At 49.7% G+C, this 17,903-nt stretch overlaps 1 long non-coding RNA gene across 2 annotated transcripts in view; it reads right to left on the reverse strand.

Annotated features, from left to right (window-relative positions):
• Positions 1-17,903, reverse strand: part of LOC147108495 (uncharacterized) — a 70,858-nt gene that overhangs the window by 20,823 nt on the left and 32,132 nt on the right. For both annotated transcript variants that reach the window (XR_015080719.1, XR_015080720.1), the window contains exon 2: positions 15,139-15,258. This is a non-coding gene — a long non-coding RNA (uncharacterized LOC147108495). The remainder of the gene's footprint in view (positions 1-15,138; positions 15,259-17,903) is intronic.

The raw sequence follows: 17,903 nt of genomic DNA on the forward strand, positions 1-17,903 counted from the left end.
CGGTCTCGGGAGGGCGGGGCTCGGGCTCACCGGGGCGCTGCGCTCGACATGTCAGTGTGTGGGGTGGCACGGAGCTCAGCGGAGCCATCGCCGGCAGTGGGGAGAGGGTCTGCTGGCTCCCCCACTCCCTTTCTCCCCCACTCCTTCACCCACCTCCTCCACCCCTCCCCTCTCCCCCTCCCCTCCTCTCCCACTCCCCCCTCCCCTTCCCTCCCTCCCCTCCCCTTCCCTCCCTCCCCCTCCCCCCTTCCCTCCCTCCCCCTCCCCCCCTTTGTCCCCCTCCCCTTCCTCACCCCTCTCCTCCCCTCCCTCCCCCCTCCTCCCCCCTCCCCTCCCTCCCCCCTCCTCCCCTCCTCCCCCCTCCCCTTCCTCCCCTCCCTACCCGTCCCCTCCCTCCACCCCACTCCTCCCACCCTCCCCTTCCTCCCCCTCCCCCTCCCCTTCCCTCCCCTTCTGCCCCTCCCCTTCCCCCCTCCCCCTCCCCTTCCCCCCAGTCGCGCTCTCTCTCCCCCCTTCCACCCCTCCTTCCCCCCCTCCTTCCCCCTTCCCAGTCGCTCTCTCTCTTCCCCCCCAGTCGCTCTCTCTCTTCCCCCCCAGTCGTTCTCTCTCTTCCCCCCCAGTCGCTCTCTCTCTTCCCCCCCAGTCGCTCTCTCTCTCTCTTCCAACAACAACATGCCCTCAAAAGACCCTCGGCACCGCCAGGCACTTCAGCTAGTATCTATATATATAAACAGAAGAAGATACATCTGTCTGTCTGTCTGTCTGTCTGTCAGTCTGTCCTCCGGTGTGCGTCTGTCCGGCTATGCACTTGAAAGTTATAGAGCGTATCTACGCGTGCGTTACGTCAAAAGAAAGCTTACTGTTCCAAAACTGTCGTAAGCGTATTTACGTTTCGGCCGGACAAAAATTGCGCCCGCGGTATCCAAAAAACGTTCAAAATTCCGCTCATTAGCATCTCATTATCCGCTCATTAGCGATAGAGTGACCGCGAGGTCGACCAATCATACGCCGGGTTCCTGGCGCGTGCGGGCGGGCCCTCCTACAGTCGAGTGACGGGACGATTGACCAATCCTACGCTTTGGTGACCTGATGGTCGACCAATCGGTATGTGTGTGGGCGGGCCTTATCGTTCTGAACCGAGGTGAGTAGCTGCCATCTTGCTTCCATTCGTTTTCCCGCTTTCTGCGTCTTTCTTTTCAAATATACATTTCCAGCAAAAAAAAAGTTACTTTTTTTGTGTATGTACCTTTAAGAGAATAACTGGTCTCAGACTGCAGTACTGGCAGTGACCACACCTGTATAAAAGGCGCTACTGAGCCTCTGTATTTTCAGTTTCCCGATTGACTTCAATCAGTAAAGACTTGTTTTGTTCAACTCCTGCTGTCCGTGTCTCAATCATTCACGGACATAATACTGGCGATGAGCAGATACGAACTTACCTACAGTCTGCAGCACCTCCTGGGATCCATTCCTGGAGCAAAGTGAGCAGAGGTCGAGGCCAGAAGGAAGAAAGAAGCAGTAGAAATGGGCGTCGACTGTGGGCATCCGCCCCTGTGTAGCGGAGTTGAAGATTGCTGGAGAAGCTGTCGAAAGGGGGACCTGGTTCCTGTCGACGGTGCTTCAGCTAATCGGGCTGGTGGCAGGTAGTACACTGATCCTTCCTGGGCTGCGGCGTTCGTGAATTCGAGTGGGTGGCTTGCAACGGGGCCGAGCAGCGTTGTCGGGAAGAGGTGAGGGAGAGGTTGGAGCACACAGGGCGCGGCCGGTGCTATGAAGCCGGGCTGCGTATAGACCCAAGAAGAGGGAGGCAAGAGTCCCACAGGGTTGTTCACGACGGGAAAATAATAAAAAAAGAAATATTAAACGCGCAAGAAACCACGAGGAGCTGCAGGTTGCAACGGGAACCGCGGAAAGCAGCGCTAGCAACAGCGGGTAAGAAGGCAAAGCGCGGGAGGCGCCATCTTAATCAGAGGGGAAGAAGGCAAAGCGTGGGAGGCGCCATTTTGTTAAATCGGGGAAGAAGGCAAAGGGCGGGAGGTGCCATTTTGTTAAATCGGGGAAGAAGGCAAAGCACGGGAGGCACCATTTTAGATTTTCAAGATGCCAAAGACTGGCTGTATCACTGCCTTTGATAATACAATAGAGGACTGGACCACGTATGTGCAAAGAGTCGAGGTATATTGCGAGGCAAACGAAATAGCCGATGAGAAAAAGGCATCGGTATTGCTAAACTTAATGGGCGCTAGAACGTACGGCCTATTGCGGGACCTGATTACTCCAGCCAAACCGAAGGCGAAGAGTTTTAACAAAATTGTTGCTGTCCTACAGGACCACCTAAACCCTGCACCGCTGTTGATAGCAGAAAGATTTAAATTCCACAGGAGAACTCAGCATAAAGATGAGAGCAATGCTGAGTACCTTACGGAACTATGCAAGCTATCAAAGCACTGCCAGTTCGGAGCAGGACTGGCAGATACCCTACGGGACAAATTTGTCTGTGGACTCCTGCGTGAAGGAAAACAGAAGAAGTTACTCTCAGAGAAAGAGCTGACGCTAGATAAGGCTTTCAGCATGGCAGTATCGTACGAAGCAGCAGCCAGGGGAGCTGCGGTAATTCAACAAAAGCCACAGGAATACGGCACCCACGAAATGACACGGGGATTTGCAAAATGTTATCGCTGCGGCAGAACTAACCATGACCAGAAGGACTGCTGGTCCAAAGACAAAATATGCAGGCAATGCGGAAAGATGGGACACATTGCACGAGTTTGCAGGTCTGGGAAGAAGACCAGTGACAACAAAAAGGCTACTAAGGAACCGTACAAGAAAGTACAAAAGATGATGGACAGTAGTTCCGAAGACCAGATGAGCGACAGTGAATCCAGGAACAGGAGACTAAGCTGTCTCAAACTTCACAATGTAATCGCAAAAGAGGATCACCTAACCATTTGGGTCACCCTCACGATAGCAGGGTCCCAAGTTAAAATGGAATTGGATACAGGATCAGCGCTAACCGTCATGAATCGACGAGACTACGAGCGGCTATTCTCACACATACACTTGAGAGAGACATCCATCGTCTTGAAGATGTATACGGGGCAAAAAGTATACCCCAGAGGAAAAATAAGGGTGCCTGTCGAATACAACGGCAAGAAAATACGGAAATTGTATCTCTACATACTGCAAAATGGTGGACCACCGTTATTGGGACGTGAATGGATCAGGAAGATAAGCTTAGATTGGCACTCCATTCATGCAATGATGGTGGACGGTAAAAAAGATGACGACGTCACTCCTGGACGATTGTCAACAATCTTAGCTAACGCCAAAGAGGTATTTCAACAAGAACTGGGCACTCTTAAAGGTGTAACCGCCTCGATAAAAATAGAAGAGAATGCAATTCCCAAGTTTTTCAAGGCAAGACCGGTACCATATGCAATTCGCCCAGCCGTCGAGGCAGAGCTGGAGAATCTGGAGAAGGCAGGCGTGTTGTCTAAGGTCGACTGGAGCGAGTGGGCGACACCCATCGTTCCTGTCATGAAGAAAACGTTAAGCAATAAGTCTGAGGAGCCAAGGAAGGTGCGCATCTGTGGGGTTTTCAAGGTGATGGTGAACCCAGTCCTTCACACAGTACAATATCCTCTTCCAAGGATAGAAGACATCTTTGCCTCACTGTCTGGAGGGCTGCAGAGGTGGCCCCTTTTCCTAGGGGCACACCAATATGACATCGAGTACTAAGGAACTAAACAGCATGGGAATGCTGATGGATTGTCATGCCTACCGTTGCCGACGGTGGAAGAAGAAGACCTTGCAGTGGATCCAATGGAGTTATTCCACTCGGCCATAGTCGAATGTCTCCCTGTGACAAATGCAAACATATTAAAGGAAACACGGAATGACCCGACACTATCACGGGTCTATGATTTAACGGTGAAGGGATGGCCAGCACTTGGCGAACCACTGCTGCCAGCATTCTCGCCGAGAAGAGAACAGCTGTCAGTGTGCTGAGGAACCTTGATGTGTGGATCCAGAGTAGTAATTCCACCTAAGTTGATGGATAGAGTGCTCAATGAGCTTCATGAGGGTCATCTGGGTGAGGTGAAAATGAAGAACTTAGCCAGAGCGTTTGTGTGGTGGCCGGGAATCGATAGAGCTGTGCAGGATGCCAGAACGTCCAAAACGCCCCACCACAAGCTCCTCTACATCCATGGGAGTGGCCCTCATCTCCATGGCAAAGGGTGCACATTGATTTTGCTGGTCCCTTCATGGACTCGATGTTTTTAATTGCGGTGGATGCACATTCAAAGTGGCCAGAGGTAATAAAAATGTTCTCAACCACCACGGAAAAAACTATCACAGTTTTACGAACCATATTCGCCAGGAATGGGCTACCTGAACAGATTTGCTCTGACAATGGACCACAGTTTGTGTCTGAAGAGTTCCGGAGGTTCTTAAAGAACAATGGTTTTAAGCATTACACATCTGCCCCATATCATCCAGCCACTAATGGATATACCCCTACAACACAAGGTGGACAACTTCTTGTTTGCCTACCGGAATGCGACACTTGCGGTTACCAACCAAACTCCAGCCATGATGTTCTTCAATCGAAGACTACGATGCCGCTTGGATTTGGTTAAGCCAAATGTCCGAAGAGGTGTGGAGAACAGACAGTTTCAGAATATGAATGAAAGGCCGACCCGGAGTTTTAAGATAGGTCAACCAGTTTTGGCCCGGGACTACTGCACTGAGAAATGGCAGCCAGGAACGATTTGTACACGGCAAGGACCTCTCATGTATACCGTGGACGTTGGAGAGAGCATTGTAAGACGCCATGCTGACCAGATTCTAGAGTCACTGGAAAACGTCAACTCCACACCACGATCTGATACCCCTGGCAATGAAATCGACGTACCAATTGCAGTATACCAATTGCAGCTACCGCAGAATCATTGATATTGGAAGCAGATGAACCAAACCACGACATTGATCCCGACTCAACCTTGCCAGAAGAACCTGATACCCCAAAGAGGCGTTATCCAGACAGAATCAGGAAGCCTCCTCAAAGACTGAACTTATAATTGCTTAAACTTAACCAATGTATCTAGCAACCGTAATTGTGATTGTAATTAATTATCATTTAGTTGTTAAATGAATGTTATGTACTGTTTATCTAAAAGGGGAGGAATTGTTGTGTATGTACCTTTAAGAGAATAACTGGTCTCAGACTGCAGTACCGGCAGTGACCACCCCTATGTAAAAGGTGCTAGTGAGCCTCTGTAGTTTCAGTTTCCCGATTGACTCCTTTCAGTAAAGACTTGTTTTGTTCAACTCCTGCTGTCCGTGTCTCAATCATTCACGGACATAATACTTTAATTAAATTGTTTTTAAAAAAACTTCATTCATTTGTAAATATTTTCTCTAACCTGAAGATTCTTTTTACTACCTTTCCCAGTTTTTGTAAGTCCTCAGAACCTAGGCCTCAAAGCCTGGGCCTCTCCTGCCCAGCCACACCCGAGCTAGGTAATTGTCCCACGGCTTCTGCTAAGCTCCCCGCCCCCCCGGTGTCACATTACCTGGGGCAACGGCGTCAGCCACGAGGGTCACGGGACATACACAGGGTGCGTGCGTAGTAGGAGCAGCTGAGATGCAGCGTCTCTCTCTGTTCCCCGCTCGGCTCGGGCGGGGGGGCGGGGCTCGGGCGTGCTTGGAGAGCAGGAAGGGTTACCTCGGCAACCGGGCCCGCCGGCCGTCTCTCACAGCCGCAATCGGCGGTCTTGAAGCCAGCTCGGAAGGGCGGGGCTCCGGAGAGCAGGAGGCCGGTGCTCGGGAGGGCGGGGGGCGGGGCTCGCGACATCGGGGGGCGGGGCTCGCGACATCGGGAGATCGGGGGATGGGTGATCGGGGGGCGGAACATCGGGAGATCGGGTGGCGGGACATCGGGAGATCAGGGGGCGGGACATCGGGAGATTGGGGGCGGGACATCGGGAGATCGGGGGACGGGACTGTTAAGTCTGTGAATTATTTAGTTAATTAAGACACAGACTAATGAGTAATAATAAAAACAGGTCTTTACTGGTTGGAGGTAGGGACTATACTGAATACAAGATTACTGCACAGTGCTTATATACCGGTGTGTTCACCCCCGGTATTACGTCTACAGCAGCCTGAGAAAGTAGTACATCTCTTAAGGTGGAACAGGCTTAAGCTCTCTTAAGGTGGAACAGGTTACATACACAACACTCCTCCCTTCTTAGCTTTATAGTCATCCCCCCATTTAACATAACGTAATAACATATATACATATATAACTTCATGTTTAACGTAACATATCACAGATTCAGTCTCTGCAGAAAACAGTTCACAGATTCAATCTCTGTGGTGTAGTCGGTTCACGTTACTCATTCAATAGTCCTTTCATGGATTTAACAGCTTGAACATCCGAACTGATTTGGCTCCGTTCGGAGGGACCACGTGTGTGATCTGGTAGAGGTGATAATGGTTCAGATGGGTCATCTTCTGTTTTTACTTTTCCTTTTCTGCTTCTTGGAGACTCTCTGGGCTCCATTGTCAGCTGCCACAGCTGCCAGCTGCATGCGCAGTTCCTCCTTCTCTTCCTCCTGTTTCCGTCGTAGAGCCAGCTTCTCCCAATGTTCCGTAGACTTTTGGTGCTCCTCCATGATTTCTGCACTTTGGGAGTCGAAGTTACAAGCTGGGCAGGACAGGACATCGTAATATTCGGTGTCGTCCACCAGGTCATGGTAATATTCGGTGTCGTCCTGAGCTAGACCAGTGAGAGGGTCGTCTATTTCCTCCATACCCAGCTGGACGTTAGCCAGCTCTTGTTCCAAATCCAGACATCTTTCCTGAAGAGACTTCTTCATGTGTACCTCTGCATCCAGCTTTTTCTGGGCTTTCAGCAAGTCGTTTACTAGTGACCTCATTTGCGATTTTAATACTTCAACTTCCTTTGGAGATTGATTGATCGGACTATGCAATCCCTCTACCGGAGCAGCTGTTTCAGCGGTCTGTTGTTCTACATTGACGTGAGTCAGCGTACTTTTGGCATCCAATGGCTGCTCTGTTGCAGTTGTTTCAGTCTGTGTCGTCACATCAGCCATCTCAATGACTTTTGAGAGCTCCGAACCCTTTTCCTTTGAAGATCGCAGCTCGTGTTCAAGTTTTTCCCATTTCAGAGTCTTGTCCCTCAGCATATGAAGGAGTTGGCTGACCGTTAACTCTTCTGACACCAGATTATGGCACGCACCTTCAGAACCTGAATCAGCTTTGATTCATTCGGCCTCCTCGCGCAGATGGTTGGTGTGCTCCTGCTCCATTTTCTCCATCAGTTGCTTCTGTTGACTTTCCAGATTCTCCCACTCTGTAACAAAGAACTTTTTTATTTCATTCATCTCTTGCTCAAAACGGCGAATCATTTGTTCTAATTGCTGTTGTAGTTTGAAATGGAGTTGAGTTCGAGCCCAGTGTCCCTCAAAAATGTGCATATCAGTAGACTTGACAGACTCAGAATTCTCTGTTAAACTATGTTGTTGTTGCTCAGTGGAATTCTGTGCTGAAACTTTGTCTTTTGCACATGGGTTGGTCTTACCATCATCAGTTCTAGAGTCTGGGCTGATTATCTGCACCGAGTTCTCACTCTTTATGGCTTTTAGCGAATGCCAGTCCATATTTATGTTTCTAAACCACTCCCGGCCTAGTAGTGGTGGACCTCCCTCCGGTAGCACATATAAGTCCATTATTTGACTTCCTTCGCCCTTGTTGGCCACTGCAACCTTTATTGTCCTGATGGGGTACACTCTCTGCCCCGTGTAGGTTGTCAATATAATCTCCGTATCCTGTAGGGGAATATGTTGGAATAACCTTCTGTAATCTTTCTTATTCATGACCGACAATGCCGATCCAGTGTCCAATTCCATTTTTACTTGGACTCCTTCTATCTGAAGAGTAACCCAAATTGTCTGGAGGTCTGCACCCTTACCAACGTTGAGTACCCTTAAGCTAGCCAGTTCAATACTGCTTAAGCCAGCCAGTTCATTACTGCTAGCGTCTGAATCGGACTCCTGTTCGGCCACCTTGTGTACCTTTGCGTATTTCCCTTGCGGTGACTTCTTGTTGCTGGTCTTCTTCCCTGACCTGCATACTCTAGCTATATGTCCAAGCTTACCACATGTTCTGCATTCTTGGTTTTTAAACCAACACTGGTTCTGATCATGCGTTGTCTTTCCACAATGATAACATTTAACAGAACTCACACCCAATTTGTGTGCACTGAGCTCCGGTGACCGTAGCTGCATTACAGCCGTGCCTCTCGCTGCGGCTTCGTGTGCTGCTGCCATAGTGACCGCCTTCTCAAGCGTCAGCTCATTCTCCTCGAGCAGTCGCTTTTGTGTATCCTGTTTAAATAAACCACACACAAATTTGTCTCGTAGTGCATCTGTCAGTCCCGTTCCAAACTGGCAATATTTCGCTAATTTACGCAATTCCAGCAAATATTCAGCATTGCTTTCATGCTGTAGCTGCCTTCTGTCGTAAAATTTAAATCATTCCGCTAGCATCAGCGGCGTGGGGTTTAGATGATCTTTCAGGACAGTAACAATCTCATCGAACGTCTTATCCGCCGGTTCATCTGGTGATAACAGGTGTTTCAATTGCCCGTATGTCTTCGCACCCATTAAATGTAATAATGTTAGAGCTTTATCTTGGTCACGAATTTTATTGGCCTTACAATAATTTTTTACTCTTTCAACATATATGGCCCAATCTTCGAGGTCACTATCAAAGGTACTAATATTCCTGTGTTTAGGCATTGTAGATTTGCAATTTCTCAGATTTTCTTTTCTTTACTTGTTATCAAAGATGGCGGCTTCCCGCTCTTGCCGTCGTCCTCCGCCCACAAAATGGCGGTTTTCCCGCGCTTGGCGGTCTTCACCCGTCCCCCGACGCTGTCTGTAAGCCCGAGTGCGGCCCTTATCTTTTATGCGATCGCTGATCGCGAAGCGGCTCCCGACCGAAGCGGCTCTCGGCCCTTATCTGGAGTGCGATCGCTGGCTTGAAACGCCTCCCGCTCGAAGTGGCTCTCGCGCCCTTATCGCAGATGCGATCGATTTGAAAGCGGCCCGGCCCTTATCTGCCGATCGCTATCGCCCTGTACCTCTGTCTTCCCCAGCCTTGTCTTCTACTCCGGTTCACATGCTGATGGAGGCTTCAGGGTCCTAATGCCTGTCGCTTCCAGTGGGGTGGTGAGTGGTGAGGTTTGAAACCTCTCTTCAACCGCCGTGGAATAACTGCCGCAGGGTAAGAACCTGACTCGTCGCCAGTGTTAAGTCTGTGAATTATTTAGTTAATTAAGACACAGAGTAATGAGTAACAATAAAAACAGGTCTTTACTGGTTGGAGGTAGGGACTATACTGAATACAAGATTACTGCACAGTGCTTATATACCGGTGTGTTCACCCCCGGTATTACGTCTACAGCAGCCTGAGAAAGTAGTACATCTCTTAAGGTGGAACAGGCTTAAGCTCTCTTAAGGTGGAACAGGTTACATACACAACAGGGACATCGGGAGGTCGGGGGGCGGGACATCGGGAGATCGGGGGCGGGACATCGGGAGGTCGGGGGACGGGAGATCGGGGGCGCGACATCGGGAGATCGGGGGCGGGGCTCGGGGACTCCCTCCTCCCCCTTCCCCCTCCCCCCTCCCCCTCCCTCCTCCCCCTCCCTCCTCCCCCCTCCACCCCCTCCCTTCTCCCCCTTCCCCCTTCCCCCTCCCCCCATTCCCCCCTTCCCCCCCATTCCCCCCTCCCCCCATTCCCCCCCTCCTTCCCCCGCCTCCCCTCCCTTCCCCCCCTCCCCTCCCCTTTCACCCCCCTCCCCTCCCCTTTCCCCCCCTCCCCTCCCCTTTCCCCCCTCCCCTACCCCCCTCCCCTCCCCTTTCCCCCTCCCCTTTCCCCCCCTCCCCTTTCCCCCCTCCCCTTTCCCCCCTTCCCCCCAGTCACGCTCTCTCTTCCCCCGTCACTCTCTCTCTTCCCCCCAGTCGCTCTCTCTCTTCCCCCCAGTCGCTCTCTCTCTTCCCCCCAGTCGCTCTCTCTCTTCCCCCCAGTCGCTCTCTCTCTTCCCCCCAGTTGCTCTCTCTCTTCCCCCCAGTCGCTCTCTCTCTCTCTTGCAACAACAACATGCCCTCAAAAGACCCTCGGCACCGCCGGGCACTTCAGCTAGTTGTATATAAAGGGGGCTCTTCATTACAGCTCAGTGGATCTGAAGATCTTTTTCCATCTTGTTTTCCAGGAGAGTTTCCACCTTCAAGATCACTTCTTTCCCACCTTTTTGTCTTATCACAGGGCTTCTCATGGGGGCTAACCTTGCTTCTTTTCTCCAGTTGGACCAAGATTTGGAGGAGGAGCAGCAGCCTGGACAACCACAACCTGCACCTGGGCCTCTCAGAAGACAGCAGGTAAGAGGGGCTGCGTGCAGGAGGCCATACCCAGCACACCGAGTCTACAAGCCAAGACTCATCAGTGCAGGCAGGCTGTCGCAGACCTCTGATACCTCCTGCAACATAACCTGCTGTCTGCTGGACCAGGGGGCATGCCATGCCAGTGGCCTTCGAAATCACCACAGCGCTGAAACTTTACGTCACTGGCTCCTTCCAGTCTACTACAGGGGACATCAGCCATATGTCCTAGTCTGCAGTTCACAGCTGTATTAAGCAGGCCACCGACACCCTATTCACCAGGGCTGGCCAGTACATCATCTTCCCCATTGAACTCAACAGTCAACTGGAGAAAGCTTGGGGATTTGCAGCAGTGGCTGGCTTCGCTTGTGGCCAGGGTGCGATTCACTGTCGACATGTTGCCATCAGGATACCAGAATGCCAGCCTGCTACATTTATTAATAGGAAGAGCTACCACTCCATTAATGTCTAGGTGGTGGCTGATCACACAAACAGGATCATGCAAATTTGTGCAAGGTACCCAGGGAGCTGTCACGATGCATTTATCCTGCGACAGTTTACCATCCCCTTAATATTTGACCATCCCAGAAACATGGCAGGAGAAGGGATGCCCCCTACAAATGAGACTCATGAACTCCCCTTCACAATCCCACCACACCTGAGCAACATAATCAATGCCAGGGAACCACCAGGATGATTATTGAATGCATCTTAGGGCTGCTGAAGCAAACTTTCAAGTGTCTGGACAGGACTTGGGGCTCCCTACAGAGTCTTCCTCATAACATTCCTTTCAAAGTAATTGATCAGAAGTTTAGAGTGGATTTGAGGAGAAATATTTTCATCCAGAGGGTGGTGGGGGTCTGGAACTCACTGTCTGAAAGGGTGGTAGAGGCAGAGACCATCATCACATTTAAAAAGTACTTGGATACGCACTTGAAGTGCCGTAACCTACAAGGCTATGGACCAAGTACTGGAAAGTGGGATTAGGGTGGATAGCTCTTTGTCGGCCAGCATGGACAAGATGGACTGAATGGCCTCCTTCTGTGCTGTAAATTTCTATGATTCTATGAACAGTGGTGTGCTACATCCTGCACAACCTCACCAGACAGAGAGGCCTGCATTTGCAGGAGGCAGAGTAGCAACAGCAGTCGTCATCAGACGAGGAATACCAGGGGGAAGGGAAGGAAGGAGGAGCACATCAGTGCCTTGCAGCCAGAGATGTCATGGACCAACTCATAGCTCAGTAATTCCACTGAGCTTCTCATTCCATTGCCCAGAGAACTTAGACAGTGCCCCTCTGCACCACTCTTCACCACTCTCTACATCCTGCATCGAAGAGCGTTCAAAGCATTCAGACAACTTCTATATCAATGGCATTCTGACCATGCAGACTCAGAATTTGCTATGAAACCACGCTGCAGATCAAAGTGCCAAATGTGATTAATTTAATGCCAAGCGTAATAATTGCCTTCCATTCATTTCTCACCCAAGTGATCAATCCACAGTGCTGCCTTTAAGAAAAGGAGTCCTAACTCTACTACTCATACGAGGTGGTCCGCTAGTGGCCTGAGCAGAGCTGTATGGAAGGCTGCCATTCCTCATGTGGGGACCCTTGAGATGCTTGTGGCCAGCCATAAAGTCATAGGGTTATACAGCACAGAAAGAGGCCCTTCGGCCCATCGTGTCCGCGCTGGCCATCAAGCCCTGTCTATTCTAATCCCATTTTCCAGCACTTGGTCCGTAGCCTTGTATGCTATGGCGTTTCAAGTGCTCATCTAAATGCTTCTTGAATGTTGTGAGGGTTCCTGCCTCCATCACCCTTTCAGGCAGCGAGTTCCAGATTCCAACCACCCTCTGGGTGAAAAAGTTTTTCCTCAAATCTCCTCTAAACGCCCCTTACCTTGAAACTATGCCCCTGGTTATTGACCCCTCTACTAAAGGGAAAAGTTCCTTTCTATCTACCCTATCTATACCCCTCATAATTTTGTACACCTCAATCAGGTCCCCCCTCAGCCTTCTCTGCTCTAAGGAAAACAACCCCAGCCTGTCCAGTCTCTCTTCATAGCTGAAGCGTTCCAGCCCAGGTAACATCCTGGTGAATTTCCTCTGCACCCTCTCCAATGTAATCACATCCCTCCTATAGTGTGGCGACCAGAACTGCACACAGTATTCCAGCTGTGGCCTAAGTAACGTTTTGTACAGCTCCATCATAACCTCCCTGCTCTTATATTCTATGCTTCGGCTAATGAAGGCAAGTATCCCATATACCTTTTCAACCACCTTATCTACCTGGCCTGCTGCCTTCAGGGATCTATGTACATGCACACCAGGGTCCCTCTGATCCTCTGTCCTTCCTAGGGTCCTACCATTCATTGTGTATTCCCTTGCCTTGTTAGTCCTCCCAAAATGAATCACCTCACACTTTTCAGGGTTAAATTCCATTTGCCACTGCTCTGCCCATCTAACCATCCCGTCTATATCGTCCTGTTGCTTGAGGCTTCCCTCCTCACTATTTACCACTCCGCCAATTTTCGTGTCATCTGCGAACTTACTGATCATACCTCCTACATTCATATCTAAATCATTAATGTGGACTACAAACAGCAAAGGACCCAGCACCGATCCCTGCGGTACACCACTGGACACAGGCTTCCAGTCACAAAAACAACCTTCGACCATCACCCTCTGCCTCCTGCCACTAAGCCAATTTTGGATCCAATGTGCCAAATTGCCCTGGATCCCATGGGCTCTTACCTTCTTGACCAGTCTCCCATGTGGGACTTTGTCAAAAGCCTTACTGAAGTCCATGCATCAACTGCACTACCCTCATCCACACACCTAGTCACCCCCTCGAAAAATTCAATCAAATTGGTCAGACATGATCTCCCTCTGACAAAGCCATGCTGACTATCCCTGATTAATCCCTGCTTCTCCAAGTGGAGACTAATTCTATCCCTCAGAATTTTTTCCAATAATTTCCCTATCACTGATGTTAGACTCACTGGCCTGTAATTCCCTGGTTTATCCCTACTACCCTTCTTGAACAATGTTACTACGCTAGCTGTTCTCCAGTCCTCTGGCACATCCCCTGTGGCCAGAGAGGTTCTGAAAATTTGTGTCAGAGCCCCTGCAATCTCCTCCCTTGCCTCATACAGTAGCCTGGGATACATCCCGTCAGGGCCTGGGGATTTATCCACTTTTAAGCCCGCTAAAACCGCTAGTACCTCCTCCCTCTCAATACTAATTTGTTCAAGTATATCACAATCCCCCTGCCTGATTTCTATGCCTACATCACCCTTCTCCATAGTGAACACAGATGCAAAATATTCATTTGAAACCTCACCTACATCTTCCGGTTCTACACACAGATTGCCACTTTGGTCCCTAATGGGCCCTACCCTTTCCCTGGTTATCCTCTTGCCCTTAAGATACTTATAAAACACCTTGGGATTTTCCTTTATTTTGCCCGCCAGTTTTTTCATGCCCCCTCTTCGCTCTCCTAATTTCTTTTTCAAATATCCGCCTGCACTTTCTATACTCCTCTAGGGCTTCCACTGTTTTTAGTCCTTTGTATCTGCCAAAAGCCTCCCTTTTTTTCCTAATCCATTCTTGTATATCCCTTGACATCAAGGGTTCCCTGGGCTTGTTGGTCCCACCCTTGACCTTTACAGGAACATGTTGGCGTTGTACTCTCTCTATTTCCTTTCTGAAAGACTCCCATTGCTCTGATATGGATTTTCCTGCAAGTAGCTGATCCCAGTCCACTTTGGCCAGATCCTGCCTTATCATATTAAAATCGGCCTTCCCCCTATTTAGAACCTTTATTTCCGGTCCATCTTTGTCCTTTTCCATGACTACCTTAAATCTCACCGAATTATGGTCACGGTCACCAAAATGCTCTCCTACTGGCACTTCTACTACTTGCCCGGTCACATTCCCTAGAATTAGGCCACCTCTGGATGTTCAAGATTGTAAGGGTCCGGCTGCAGATGGCTGCAACTTGTCTGCTGCCAGAGCCGCCTGGTCCAGCTGACCTGCTGACACCATGGTGGGTACTGGTTGGGGGCTGCAAATGTGTAGAAATGCTGACACCCTGAGACAGGCCAGATCATACTGCTTTCGTCGCGCCACTGCCACTCCTGTGGGGCTGGGCCTCAGCACTTCCACTGATTTGCAGGACAGCAGATTGCAGAAGATGAATCACTCAACCCTATCCACATGATCCACTAATCTGTCCAAGGTGGAGTCCAGTGTCTGCAGACACTACAGCTTTCACCAAAGCTGCAAAGCATGCTAGCATAGACTCCTGTTGTGAGGTCCTGGCAACAGCATCTCTGGAGCTGACTACACTCTCCAGGGTGGACTGCAGCGTGCTGATGCCATGTGGGATTTTACCACACAGGTTGGAAGTGAACTCCTCCACACTCTCAGCCATAGTGGCGAGATTCTGAAGTGGGCCTTCCAATCCATTGTACAACTGCTTGTGTCCAGCCAGCAGTTTCATGACTGGGACCATGAAGTCCTTACCTCAGTCCTGCTCAGCAAAACTGGGAGAGGGCCATGCCCTTCGGCGAGCTGTCTCCTGGGCTGACCCTGTCAACAGTACCTGGTGCTGCTCACCCATGCTGGCTGTTTCACCACAAGCCGACCCCTCTAACTCACTCACCCACGTGGAGTGCCAATGCCTGAGCTGGTGCTTGAAAGGGATGGAGCACGTGAAGGTGCGCAGGAGGATTGTCCTTTTCCAAGGTGTCTTCTTCTGCAGGGTCCAGGTGCTGAGAAGGACCTAGAGGAAGGAGAAAGGGGACAAGAATTGGGATGGCACTGAGAGGCTGGGCATTAGCAGGTGAGTCTTGCGAATGCAACTTGAAGTTATGAAGTTTGATGCATATTTCTGGGGAATGAAGGAAGGGCTACTGGTAATATGCAGACACCCTACTGGGGTAAGTCACCAGCCTCCCGAAACTCATGGCTCTGCCTAGGCCACTGACCTTCAGGCCTTCTTGCTTTGCCTGGGTGAGGGCCATGATGTTTATTGTCCAGGTGCACAAATCACTAAAAGCTAATGGACAGGTACAAAAAGTAATCAAAAAAGGCTAATGTAATGTTGTCCTTTATCTTGAGAAGTTATGCTTCAGTTGTACAGACCCTTGGCCAGACCCCTTCTGGAGTACTGAGTTCTGGGCACCACATCTCAGGCCTTGGAGGAGGTACAGCACAGATTCACCAGTTCTTAAAGGATTAAATTATGAGGACAGATCGCATAAACTTAGCTTAAATTCCCTTGAGTTTACATGATTAAGGGGTGATTTAATTGAGGGTTTACAATGTTAAAAGGATTTAATAGGGTAGATACAGAGAAACTATTTAATCTGGTGGGAGAGAGGAGGCATTATCTTAAAATTAGAGCTCGGCCTTATAGGAGCGAAATGAGGAAGCATTTTTTCACACAAAGGGAAGTAGGAATCTGGATCTTTCTCCCCCACAAGACTAGATGCTGGGGGACAATTGACATTTTCAAAACTGAGATCGATAGATTTTTGTTAAGTAAGGATATCAAAGGATATGAAAAACAGGCGGATAAATGGAGTTGAGATACAGATCAGCCACGATCTAACTGCATGGCAGGACAGGCTCAAGGGGCTGAATGGCCTACTCCTGTTTCTATGAGAGAAATCTGGGGGACACCTGGGTGCATTCTTGCTCCTTCTTAGTTCATAGCCACTTCTGTCAGAGTTGGAATGGCAGAAATCCTGCGCAGAATTTAACATTCAGTTTGATTCTCAATTGTAATAGAGTTGACCTAAGGAGCAATGTCACTGCCCATTGAGTCAAGCATGTAAGGGCACTTGTTGCATTCAAGAGCCCGATCCACAGAGTCCCGTTTCTTTGTGGGGAGGAAATGGGGCTAGAATTGCAAGCTTTGCGAGAGAGTCCACTCACAGCTCTTCACTGATGCAGCCGGCCGTGTGAACTTCCTAAAGGGAGGTGATGGTTTCACTGCATGTATCCTACATTCTCAGTTAACTTTGCTGCATTTTGCTTTGTCACTTACATGGCTTCGCTGGACAGTTTGTGATTTATGGGCTGATTATTCTGCAACACTTTCCAGCATTTTGGGTTATTGTTAGGATTTAAATAGCACCAAGTAGTGAGGATGGAAATTCCTTTGTGATTCCAGCTTGTAACTCACTCCCGGGTATCTGTTATTCTATATATAACCCCTCTCTGAACCCCTCGATTAGATTCCAACCTGTAACTACTCCCGGGTTTCTGATATTCTATATATAACCCCCCTCCGAATCCCTCGATTAGATTCCAGCCTGTAACTCACTCCCGGGTATCTGTTATTCTATATATAACCCCCCTCCGAACCCCTCAATTAGATTCCAGCCTGTAACTACTCCCGGGTATCTGGTATTCTATATATAACCCCCCTCCGAACCCCTCGATTAGATTCCAGCCTGTAACTCACTCCCGGGTATCTGTTATGCTATATATAAGCCCCCTCCGAACCCCTCGATTAGATTCCAGCCTGTAACTACTCCCGGGTATCTGATATTCTATATGTAACCCGCCTCCGAACCCGTCGATTAGATTCCAGCCTGTAACTACTCCCGGGTATCTGATATTCCATACAACAACATTTATATAATGCCTTTAACGTAGTAAAATGTCCCAAGGTGCTGCAAAGGAGTATTTTAAGACAAAAAATTTGACACCGATCCACATAAGGATAAATTAGAGCAAGTGACCAAAAGCTTGGTCAAAGAGGTAGGTTTTAAGGAGCGTCTTAAAGGAGGAAAGAGAGGTAGAGAGGCGGAGAGGTTTAGGCAGGGAATTCCAGAGCTTAGGGCCTAGACAACAGAAGGCACGACTACCAATGGTTGAGCAATTATAATCAGTGATGCTCAAGAGGGCAGAATTAGAGGAGCGCAGATATCTCGGGGGGGTTGTGGGGCTGAAGGAGATTACAGAGGTAGGGAGGGGCGAGGCCATGGAGGGATTTGAAAACAAGGATGAGAATTTTGAAATCGAGGCACTGCTTAACCGGGAGCCAATGTAGGTCAGCGAGCACAGGGGTGATGGGTGAACGGGACTTGGTGCGAGTTAGGACACGGGCAGCCGAGTTTTGGATAACTCAAGATTACGTAGGGTGGAATGTGGGAGGCCAGCCAGGAGTGCATTGGAATAGTCAAGTCTAGAGGTAACAAAGGCATGGATGAGGGTTTCAGCAGCGGATGAGCTGAGGCAAGGGCGGAGACGGGCGATGTTACGGAGGTGGAAGTAGGCGGTCTTTGTTATGCTGCGGATATGTGGTCGGAAGCTCAATTCAGGGTCAAATATGACACCAAGGTTGCAAACAGTGTGGTTCAGCCTCAGACAGATGTTACGGAGAGGGATGGAGTCAGTGGCTAGGGAACGGAGTTT

Source organism: Somniosus microcephalus, chromosome 13, assembly GCF_052327205.1.
Source record: "Somniosus microcephalus isolate GS21.2 chromosome 13, FLI_Smic_1.0, whole genome shotgun sequence".
In the NCBI taxonomy this organism is placed as follows: Eukaryota; Metazoa; Chordata; class Chondrichthyes; order Squaliformes; family Somniosidae; genus Somniosus; species Somniosus microcephalus.